This window comes from Marmota marmota, unplaced genomic scaffold (genome assembly GCF_001458135.2).
Source record: "Marmota marmota marmota unplaced genomic scaffold, marMar, whole genome shotgun sequence".
In the NCBI taxonomy this organism is placed as follows: Eukaryota; Metazoa; Chordata; class Mammalia; order Rodentia; family Sciuridae; genus Marmota; species Marmota marmota.
In genome coordinates, this window is record NW_025999842.1 from 27,700,045 (window position 1) to 27,711,369 (window position 11,325).

Below are 11,325 nucleotides of genomic sequence, written 5' to 3' on the forward strand. Positions count from 1 at the left end.
GTGAGAGAGAGAGAGAGAGAGAGAGAGAGAGAGAGAGAGAGAGAGAGAAAGAGAGAGAGAGAGAATTTAATTTATTTTTTAGTTTTCGGCCGACACAACATCTCTGTTTGTATGTGGTGCTGAGGATCAAACCCGGGCCGCACGCATGCCAGGCGAGCGCGCTACCGCTTGAGCCACATCCCCAGCCCATTGAAGTATTTTTTGAATAGAATCTTTTATCTGGGCAACAGTGCTATTTTGACATAAATCATCTGCCATGTATGTATGAACTTCTTCTTCTTCTCTTTTTTTTTTTGTGGTGCTGGGGATTGAACCCAGGACCTGTACATGTGAGGCAAGCACTCTACCAACTGGGCTATATATATCCCCAGTCCATGTGAACTTCTATTTTGTTCTATTGGTGTATTCTTGTGAGAGTATTACACTACCCTACTTTTGTAGCTTGTTAATAAGTCTTCATATTTGTATCAGTTATCCAGTTTTTTTCTTTTTCAAGATTGACTAGACCTGAGCTGATACCATAGTCATTAGGCACATTTAAACACTGAGCGCTTGAAATGTGTAATGTGACTGGGGAACTAGATTTTTAATTTCATTTAATTTTTATTAATTAATAGAAAAGTTAAAAAGACACTTGATTTAGCTGGTGGAAAACTTTTTAAGTATTCTTGGAACAACTTTTTCAACTATAGATTTTATGAAGTCTAAATATAAATTATTTTCCATGAAAGTTTAGATTCTAAATCAAAATATATTTGTAAAGTACTAAATTTTATTGACAGTATGAAAAAAAGGAATGAAAAATATTTTAAAAATTTGATTACATGGTGATTATATGCTAATTATAGTTCTTGATGTCAAGAACTGGAAGGGTTTGAAACTTTACCTTTTTAAAAATTAATTAATGTATTTGTTCTAATTTGTTATACATGACAGCAGAATGCATTTCAGTTCATAGTACACAAATGGAGAACAATTTTTCATTTCTCTGTACACAAGTAGAGTCACACTTTTTGTATCTTCATACATGTACCTAGGATAATGATGTCCATCTCATTCTACCATCTTTCCTACCCCATGCCCCCTTCTTTTCTCTCCCTCCCCTTTGCCCTATCCAAAGTGCGTTCATTCTTCCCATGCTCCCCCTGAACCCCCATTATAGATCAGCATCCACTTATTAGAGAAAATTTTCAGCTCTTGGTTTTTTGGGATTGGCTTACTTCACTTAGCATGATATTCTCCAACTCCATCCATTTACCTGCAGATGCTATGATTTTATTCTCCTTTAATGCTGAGTAATATTCCATTGTGCATATATACCACAATTTCTTTATCCATTCATCTATTGAAGGATATCTAGGTTGGTTCCACAACTTTGCTATTGTGAATTGTGCTGCTATAAACATTGATGTGGCTCTGTCTCTGTAGTATGCTGTTTTTAAGTCCTTTCGGTATAAACCGAGGAGTGCGATAGCTGGGTCAAATGGTGGTTCCATTCCAAGTTTTCCAAGGAATCTCCATACTGCTTTCCAGATTGGCTGCACCAATTTGCATTCCCACCAGCAATGTATGATGAGTATGCCTTTTTCCCACATCCTCGCCAACACTTATTGTTGCTTATATTCTTAATAATTGCCATTCTGACTGAAGTGAGATGAAATCTTAGAGTAGTTTTGATTTGCATTTCTCTAATTGCTAGAGATGTTGAACTTTTTTTTATATATTTATTGAGTGATTGTATATCTTCTTCTGAGAAGTTTCTGTTCAATTCCTTAGTCCATGTATTGATTGAATTATTTGTTTTGAAATTTTACCTTTTTATCCTGTTTGTGCTACAGCATGTTAGCCTGTTACAATTTCATAGATATTGGCAGAAGACATGAAACTCCTGGCTCAGAGGAACTTCATGTGTGCCTCAGTTCTCCTTGTCCCCCAAGTCTCCTAGGACAATTCAAGTCTCCTGGACAATGAGATTGGCCCAGATGGATGAGGCATTTTCAGTAGGTTTGTGTCATAGTTGAGGAACCAAGGACTCAGGAAACCCCCATCTTTCATAGGGATTCTGTAAATCTTCTAAATTTTGACCTTAAGAGAAAGATTCTTGTGGAAAGCAAACAAACCTGGCCCTTTTTTCATTCCCACCAGCAATATATGAGGGCTCCAATTTCTTCATATCCACTCCAACACTTACTATTTAGCAACTGTCTTTTTGATTATCAACATCCTAATAGGTATGAAGTGTTATCTAATTTAGGTTTTGATTTACCTTTCCCTAATGACTAATGATAATAAGTATCTTTTCATGTGTTTTTTGAACATTCAATTCAGGTATTTTTTTCTGGAGACATGTCTATTTAAGTCCTTTGCTCATGTCTAGCCTGATGGCACACACCATGTATGCCATGTATTAACAATGGCAGGATCGAAAGTTTGAGAACACCCTGGGCAGTTTGTAAGACTCTGTCTCAAAACAAAAAAAGTCCAGGGATATAGCTTAGTGGTAAAGTACCCCTGGGTTCAATCCTCACTCTTGGGGGTGGGGGAAAACCCCACATCCTTTGCTCATTTTAAAGATTTCTGGATATAAGTTATCAGACGTGATTTGCAAATACTTTCTCCAGTCTGTGGGTTGTATTCACTTTTTTGTTTGTTTTTTTTGCAGTTGTGGGGATTGAATGCAAGGCTTCATACATGCTGGAAAGCACTCTATTCTTGAGTTGTACCATTAACTCTATTTTACCTTTTTTTTTTTTTTTTAAATCAGCATTGGAGGTTGAACAGAGGATTTCTCTATAACTGAGCTACATCCCCAACCCTTCTTATTTTTTATTTTTTTTGTTTTGAGACAGAGTCTGGAATAAATTGGCTGGCTTTGAGCTTGGAATCCTGCTGCCTCAGCCTCCTAAGGAACTGGGATTGTAGGCCTGTGCTTCTGTGCCCTGCTCAATCAATATTTTATATTTATTTTCACATGTAGTTTCCAAGATTAAGAGAATGCATTACATGAATGGCCAAGCACCTTAAGACCTCACTGTGATGGAGTTTTTTTTTGTTTTTTTTTTGCGGGACGGGGTGATACTGGGGGTTGAACTCAGGGACACTCGGCCACTGAGGCGCATCCCCAGACCTATTTTGTATTTTATTTAGAGACAGGGTCTCACTGAGTTGCTTAGTGCCTCGCCATTGCTGAGGCTGGCTTGAACTTTTGATTTTCCTGTCTCAGCCTCCTGAGCCGCTGGGATTATAGGCGTGTGCCACCATGCCCAGCTGAAATGGAGTTTATTTTTTCATGAGTACTTTTATTCTAGAGCTTCCTTTCATTCTATGACCTAAGTGAATTACTGTTCCTTTAGGACAATGGTAGTCTCCTTAGCTCTTTTTATTTTTTTATTTTGAGATAATGTCTGATTGAGTTGCCAAGGCTGTTTTAGAATTTGTGGGATTAAAGCATCAGCCACTGCCTTAAGCCTCTTTTTGTCCTGATTTCAGTTGAAACATCATTTCCTCTGAGCATCCTTCCTAAATTCTTTAACCTTAGTTCCCGAACTTTGACTCTGTTATAATCATAGCATCTCCCCCTTTCCTTGCTGCACACCGCTCTCTGTTAGAGTTGTTATCTTCTTGTTTGAGTCTTCCCCGGAGCATCATTAGTGTTCCAAGTGCAGTTACAACCCTCCTCTAGCTCAATACTGATTGTATTTATATTTTTTTTAGCCTAGAGCTTTGAACTATTTTTTGCTTAACTGAATTGTTCTATTCAATAGTTTTTTGATTCTTTCTAAGGTAATTAAAATTTTGAACCTAAATGTACCTTAGTTAAGTTTTGTGTTGGTAGGTTTATCCAACTATTGCAACATAACAACATTTTCTTGAATTGTGATTGTCCTCTAGCGCTCATTTGTCTCTTAACTTGGTGTCATCTTCAGATTGGAGGACTAGGTCATTTATCTCTTCTTTTAGTGACAACTAAATTAGTATTTTGTACTTGAAGCTTGAAAAAGTGTATATAAATCTTATTATTGTCACAATTCTTAGAAGCCAGCTGAAGGAAAAATAAGATTTATTAAGACATATAAAGCTGGGCTCAGTGGTGCATACCTGTAATTCCAGTGGCTGGGGGCTGGGGAGCTGAGGTAGGAGGATCGTGAGTTCAAAATCAGCCTCAGCAATAGCAAGGCACTTAGTAACTCAGTGAGACCCTGTTTCTAAATAAAATACAAAAAAGGGCTAAAGGATGTGGCTCAGCAACACATAAAATAAATAAATAAAGGTAATATGTTCATCTACTACTAAAAAATATTAAAAAAACCCCAAAAAAACAAAAAACAGACTTGGGTTGTGGCTCAGTGATAAGAGTGCTCACCTAGCATGCATGAGGCACTGGGTTTGATCCTCAACACCGCATAAAAATAAAATAAAGATATTGTGTCCACCTAAAAACTAAGAAATATTAAAAAACAAAACAACAACAACAAACCCACAAAAAAACAGAATACTACAGACAAAGGAAGGTTGTGCTAACATTTGTCATAGCCAAGCAACAGAAAATCAAACGGAAATCTCTCAGGTCTTCATATCTGCCGTTCTCAAGCCTCCTGGAGCAACTGGCTCTGCCTGCCTGAACACTCAAGGGTCAACTGCCACTGCTAATACATGGCATACTTCCAAACCCACCAGCCCAAAGTCAAATTATTGGAGAGAAAAAATTCTGTTTTATATGTTTTTTTTTTGTAACAGGGATTGAACTCAGGGGTGCTGAATCACTGAGCCACATCTCTAGTCCCTTTATATATTTTGTTTTGAGACAGGGTCTCACTCAGTTGCTTAGGACTTTGCTAAGTTGCTGAGGCTGGCTTTGAACTTGCGATCCTCTTGTCTCAGCCTTCCAAACTGCTGGGATTATAGGTATGCGCCACTATGCCTGGCTAAGCTTTTCTTTTCAAAACAAGAATTCCTTTGAAAATCCAAGACTGGGGATGTGGCTCTGTGATGTACTTAGCATGCACAAGACCCCAGGTTTCATCCCAGAAGCAGAAAAAATTTGTTTTAATGAATTTCATGTGTAACAATTCTGTAAGGTAAAAAAAAAAGTAGCATTAGTAAGTGCCTAGTATTTAGCCAGCACACAAACAGCACTTTCTTTCCAGGGCCTTGTACATGCTAGGCCGGCGCTCTACCATAGAGCTATATCACCAGCCCAGAAACTTTCAAGTATTTTTTCTGGTACTAGGGATTGAACCCAGGGGTACTTAACCACTGAGTCATGTCCCAGTCCTTTTTTATACTTTATTTAAAGGCAGGATCTCGCTAAGTTGTATAGGGCCTCGTTAAACTGCTGAGGCTGTTCTTGAACTTGCAGTCCTTCTGCCTCAGCCTCCTGATTCACTGGAATTACAGGCATGGGCCATTGTGACCAATTTGACTAAATCTTACAGTAAGTGGTCTGTGGAGTGTAGAAGAGTCTTTCTGAAACTTGGAGAAAGTAGTGAAGTGTAAGGTACAAAATTGAGGTAATGGAATAGCACAAACTTTTGAGGCTTCTAAAATCTTTCATTTATGTTTGTAGATTTGTGTGTGGAACTTCAGAATGGCATTCTCCCACTGTCCATTTGGAGTACAATAAGACAAATTAATACAAACCAAAATAATATGACAGCAGCATCACATAATTTGTGTACACTGATGTAGTAACAGATTTAATTTAGTGCAGCTTTTGAGAAGTCTTTTGTATTTCAATTTATACAGCTGCTATCCAGGACTAAGCTGGCCAATCTCTCAGTCTGAGTATTTTGCCCAATTCTCTTTTATTTCTGCTGACTAGCTGAATAAATGCTTCATCTTTGGCACACCTTGATTTTCTTTTCTAAAAATGAGAGGTATATGAAAGAAACAGAAGATGTTCAGCTAATTAAAATAAAAGTAGAAGGGAAGGTCTTTAAGCTCTCCAAAGGCATAGAGATATCAAGAGAAACAATGTGCTTTGTCCATAGCCCTGATATTTCTTATGAATAACTTTTTAAAATTAAATATTTTACAGTTGTAAACAGGGATATTAAACTGAAGAGTAGCTGCTAAATTTGGCAACAGTGGATTTTAGGTGATCTTGGCAGAAGCCTTCTCAGTAGAAGTCTGATCATAGTGGGTTGGAAAGTGAACAGGATGTGAGAGTAGCCACAGATAGTGAAGATGGCTCAAGTTCAAGTGATTTGGCTGTAGAGAGAAGGAGGGAGGGCATATATCCCATAACTTTGGGGTCCAGGAGATTTTGTTCTCATTGACTGATTGATTGATTGATTGTGTGTGTGCGTGCGTGTGTGGTGTGTTTTAAAGATGGTAAAAGCTGGGTGTAGTAGTACATGCCTGTAACCCCAGTAACTCTGGAGGTTGAGGCAGGAGAGCTGCCTGGGCAATTTAGTGAGACACTTTCTCAAAATAAAAATCTTAAAAGGGGTGGGAGTGTAGTTCAGTGGTAGAGTGCTTACCTAGTGTGTTTGAGGCCCTGGGTTCAATCCTCAGCAATAACATTAATAATAATAAGCATCTACTACATACCAGGTGCCACTTATTGCAGAAAACACTATAGACAAAAATTCCTTACATCTAAGAGCATATATTCTACAATAGAAACAGAATAAAAAGGTAAATAATAGAATATATGTCATTTAATATAACTTAACCTAGTGGTTTTTTGTCTGACATTTAAAAATGGGTATTTTATCATTTTATTTTTCTGGTGCTTGAGATTGAAGATGATATCAGTTGGGTGCCCAGTTGGGGTCCTGGTTTTTGGTGTCCCCAACAGTAAATTGAGTAAGACATATACAAGTTATAGGAAGAGCATAGATTTATTGATGAAGGTATACTTGGTAAAGTAGAGCAGAATGAGCCAAGTGAGAGAAAGTGGCTCAAGGCCCTGATATCTGGGCAAGTTTTGTCTTATATGCTGAGCTGTGCCTCCTCCTCCTCCCCACAGACTTTACTGAGTATCTCGCCCTATTTGTTCCCATTGGTTACGTTTTTGGTACTTTGTGAAGGATCAGATGATTTTATCTGTGGAGCTTTGTCTCTGTGTCTTTTCTGTTCCATTGGTCTATATGTCTGCTTTTATGCCAGTACCATGCAGTTTTTGTTGCTATAGCTCTACAGTATAACTTTGAAGTCAGATATTGTGATGCCTCCAGCATTGCTTTTTTGGCTTAGAATTGCTTTGGCTATTCTGGGTCTTTTATTCTTACAAATGAATTTTTAAGACTGTTTTTCTAGTTTTGCAAAGAATGTCTTTTTTTAAAAAATATTTTGTAGTTGTAGGTGGACAGAATATCTTTATTTTATTTATTTATTTTTATGTGTTGCTGAGAATTGAACCCAGTGTCACCCATGCTAGGCAAGTGCTTTACCACTGAGCTACAACCCCAGCCCTCATTGGTGGGGATTGAATTGAATCTGTTTATTGATTTTTGTTGTATCTGCCTCTGCCATTTTGACATCCCTAAACGACTTCCTCAAACCCAGGGCATTACACATGCTAAACATGTTACCAGAGTCCTAGGCCAGAGGGCTGACTCTGGGGATCCAATAAATTCTGTCTGACCACATGCCCCAGAAACCAAACAGAAATGATAATAGTAGAAAAGCATGAAAGGAACTTTAAATAGTGTAACTACGTCTGAAGGACAAGGAGACCCATGTCTTCAAGGGACTGACAATGATTTTGAGGTTTTATAGAAAGGGGAATGAATTTGAGGGTTAGGGGGTTTGCACAGCTGGAGGCTTTTCACAGTTGCCAAGGCAAGAGGTCTGTCCATGATTATCACAGGATTGGTCTTGCAGGGCCTTGTCCCAACAAAGTTGCCTGGGTTGAGGGGTAGCTTTGATTAATCACAAGATATTTATTGGATCAGAATTTGTTTCTGGAATTCAAGGTGACCAGGAGCAAAGAAGATGGATACAAAATGGAGGCAGAGATGGCAAGTCTTTAATTATGCTTTTAGCCACCCATCAAACATTTGCAGGCAAAAGTGAAGAGTCTAAGTCCTTGTTACAAGCACATGCTCTACCACTGAGCCATACTTGCAGCCCCTAAAAATACTTGTGTGTGTGTGTGTGTGTATGTTTTAGTAGGGATGCCCAGGTCTTCACACTTGCTAGGCAAGTGCTCTACCACAGAGCTATATCCCTAACCCTTTTAAAAACATTTTTATCTTGAAACAGGGTCTTGCTAAATTGTCCAGGCTGGCCTCAAACTTGTAATTCTCCTGCCTCAGCCTCCTTAGCAGCTGGGATGACAGCTGTGTGCCGCCATGCCCAGCCCCTACCCCCAAAATATGTATAAATATATGTGTGTGCATCATATATAGAAAGATTCTTTTTTCTTTTTTTCATGGTGCTGGGAATTGAACCCAGGGTTGTTCTACCATTGAGCTATATCCCTCACTGTTTAAGTTTTTATTTTGAGATAGCATGTCACTAAATTGCGCAGGTTGGTCTGAGCTTGTATCTTCCTGCCTCAGCCTTCTAAGGAGCTAGAATTAGAGGTGTGTGCCACCATGTCCAGCCAGCCAGAGTCTTTTTTTTTTTTTTTTTTTGTACCAGGGATTGAAACTGGGCACTTAACCACTGAGCCACATCCCCAGCCAGTTTTTTTATTTTTTATTTTGAGACAGGGTTTCACTAAGTTGCTCAGGGCCTCTCTAAATTACTGAGTCTGGCTTTGAACTTGTGATCCTTCTTTCTGCCTCAGCCCCCCAAGCTGCTGAGATAACAGGTGTGTGCCACCATGCCCAGTTCAGCCAGAATCTTAATATATTATTGTTCCAAAGTTTTGTCATTCTACCCTCATTTAAAAAAAAATTTTTGATATTCTCCATTATATGTGGTGGGTACTGAGTCACTTCTTGTATCATAAGTGCATTTTGGAAAGCAGAAAGAGAATAATCTTGAATTTAAGTTGAGCCTGTTTTATGGATTCCTTGAACTCCAGAATGAAAATACTCTGTGTCATGGGATCACTGCCAGGTTTGATGGTTCTCTAGGAGGACTCACAAGATGAAGTCATGCCTCATGGCTATAACTTATTTATTATAGCAACAGCATAGGAAGCACAGTGAGCTAAGGGTAAAGGTACACGGAGGAAAGGCTGAAAGATGTCAGGCAACAAGCTTCTAAAAATCCTCTTCCAGTTGAATTACATGGAACATGCTTACCACCTCCAACAACTAATGGTGTCAGCAGGAAAGAAATGTTATATTCAAGGGAAGGTCATTACAGATATTGTTTTTTTATTGGGGCGTGATCACATAGGTACCTCTGCTTAGCATGTGCCAAAATTCCATAAGGATAGAAGGAAACTAGGTGTTCAGCATAAACTATAAAAATTTAGGCATGGTGAATCACTCTTACCATTTCTGGGAACAGTGAGAACTTTCTTGGAATTTAAGTAAGATCCAAGGGCCAATATTGTGAATAGGTCTTTGGACAGCAGTCTCAGGCCTGCTGTGTTAACCCTTTTCTGCAGTGTTTGTACTTAATGTGATCTTAAAAGGTGGGAGAGTGGCCTTAGGGGCTCTTGGGAAATGGTAGTGGTGTGGGTATACACATGAGGGAGATGTGAAGTGGGTGGGACTTTGTGTACCTCTCTTCTGAATTTTCCTTTTTTGGGGGAGTTACTGGGGATTGAACCCAGGGGTGCTTTACGACTGAGCTACATCCCCAGTCTTTTTATTTTGAGACAGGGTCTTTGCTAAATTCCTCAAGGTTCCTATAAATTGCTGAGGTTGGCTTTGAACTTGCAATGCTCCTGACTCAATCTCCCTACTTGCTGGGATTATAGATGTTTGGCCAATTAAGGTCCTTATGTCACAGGAAAGCAGGGAGCTAAAACTCCAAACCTTGGTTTTTATGTTCTGATGAAAGAAGATTTAAAGTCAGACACCAAAAGTCATGCAAGAGAACTTTATTAGAAATGAAAGTGAGGTAAAAATAAAAGTGAGGCTTAAGCAAAAAGCACTCTCAAGGGAGAGAGTGGACTGTCTCCAAGCAGAGAACAACAAAAGAGACAGTGCTGCCCCCAATTTTATTACTGTTTGATGTTTACCAGAAGAACTGGGGACCACCTTCTATATACTCTTTGCCAGTTAGGTGTTCAACTCCTTCACCACTTCAGGTGGAGTTTTTAAGTGGTAAAGAACCTCTGGGTTCAATTCCCAGTAATATGTCTGCCTGTTTTCCTTCTATGTGTCTACACAGCTTGGTGCTGGAACCATAGCTGAGTGGTACAAGTGTGCAGTCTTTTTTTTTTTTTTTTTTTTTTTTTTTAAGAGAGAGAGAGAGAGAGAGAGAGAGAGAGAGAGAGAGAGAGAATTTTTTAATGTTTATTTTTTAGTTATTGGCAGACACAACATCTTTGTTTGTGTTTGTATGTGGTGCTGAGGATTGAACCTGGGCCGCATGCATGCGAGGCGAGCGCGCTACCGCTTGAGCCACATCCCCAGCCCAAGTGTGCAGTCTTAACATGTGTGAGAGGCCCTTGGTTCATCTCCAGCACCAACTAAACAAATGAATTAATTAAAAATAGAGAGGGAGCTACCTTAGCCACTAAACCTGCCCCAGATAAGGAATGAAATTATGATTGAATTTGACCTCAACTGGTTGTTTTCTTACCCAGGAGAAGATTAAAGAAAGTATCAGACTACCACCCTGCTTTGAAGCCTGTCTTGTGTGTAACTTCTGTTTCCTTCTGTAAAGGTTATGGAAAAGGGAAGAAATCTCATAAGGGCTGAAATCAATATAACATCTAAGTGTTGTGTTGTTTTGAACAGAGAATAATGGGGCTGTAGAAAACCCTTTGAGATTCATCTCCAAGTTTCTTTGTGGTGCTTAAGCACCAGAAGTAACTAGACCTAGCTCAAAAAGAGTACCACCTGCTTCTAGGGAAGAGCTCTGGAATTTAGGTGGCTGGTTTAATAGCACACAGGCAAAGTAGAGGCCCTATAGCAGATTAGGTTTTCTAGAAAAGTAGTTACAAGTATAGTTTATGGTTTTTGAATGTATTTTTTTTTCAAAAATGAGCAATTGTAAGTACTTATTTTTTAAAATTTATTTTGTATTATTTTAATCAAAATGGCAATTATAAAAACTGCTCAAATAGATCCAGAATTTTTTTGGTATTGAGGATTGAACCTGGGGGTGCTTTACCACTGAGCTATATCCCCAGCCCTTTTTATTTTTCGTTGAGACAGGCCTTGCTAAATTGTTGAGGCTGGCCTTGAACTTGTGATTCTCCTGCCTCAGCTTCCTGAAAAGTTGGGATTATGTACACTGTGCCTG

At 38.9% G+C, this 11,325-nt stretch overlaps 1 protein-coding gene across 3 annotated transcripts in view; it reads left to right on the forward strand.

Annotated features, from left to right (window-relative positions):
* Positions 1 to 11,325, forward strand: part of Afg1l (AFG1 like ATPase) — a 198,995-nt gene that overhangs the window by 23,027 nt on the left and 164,643 nt on the right. The window lies entirely within an intron of this gene.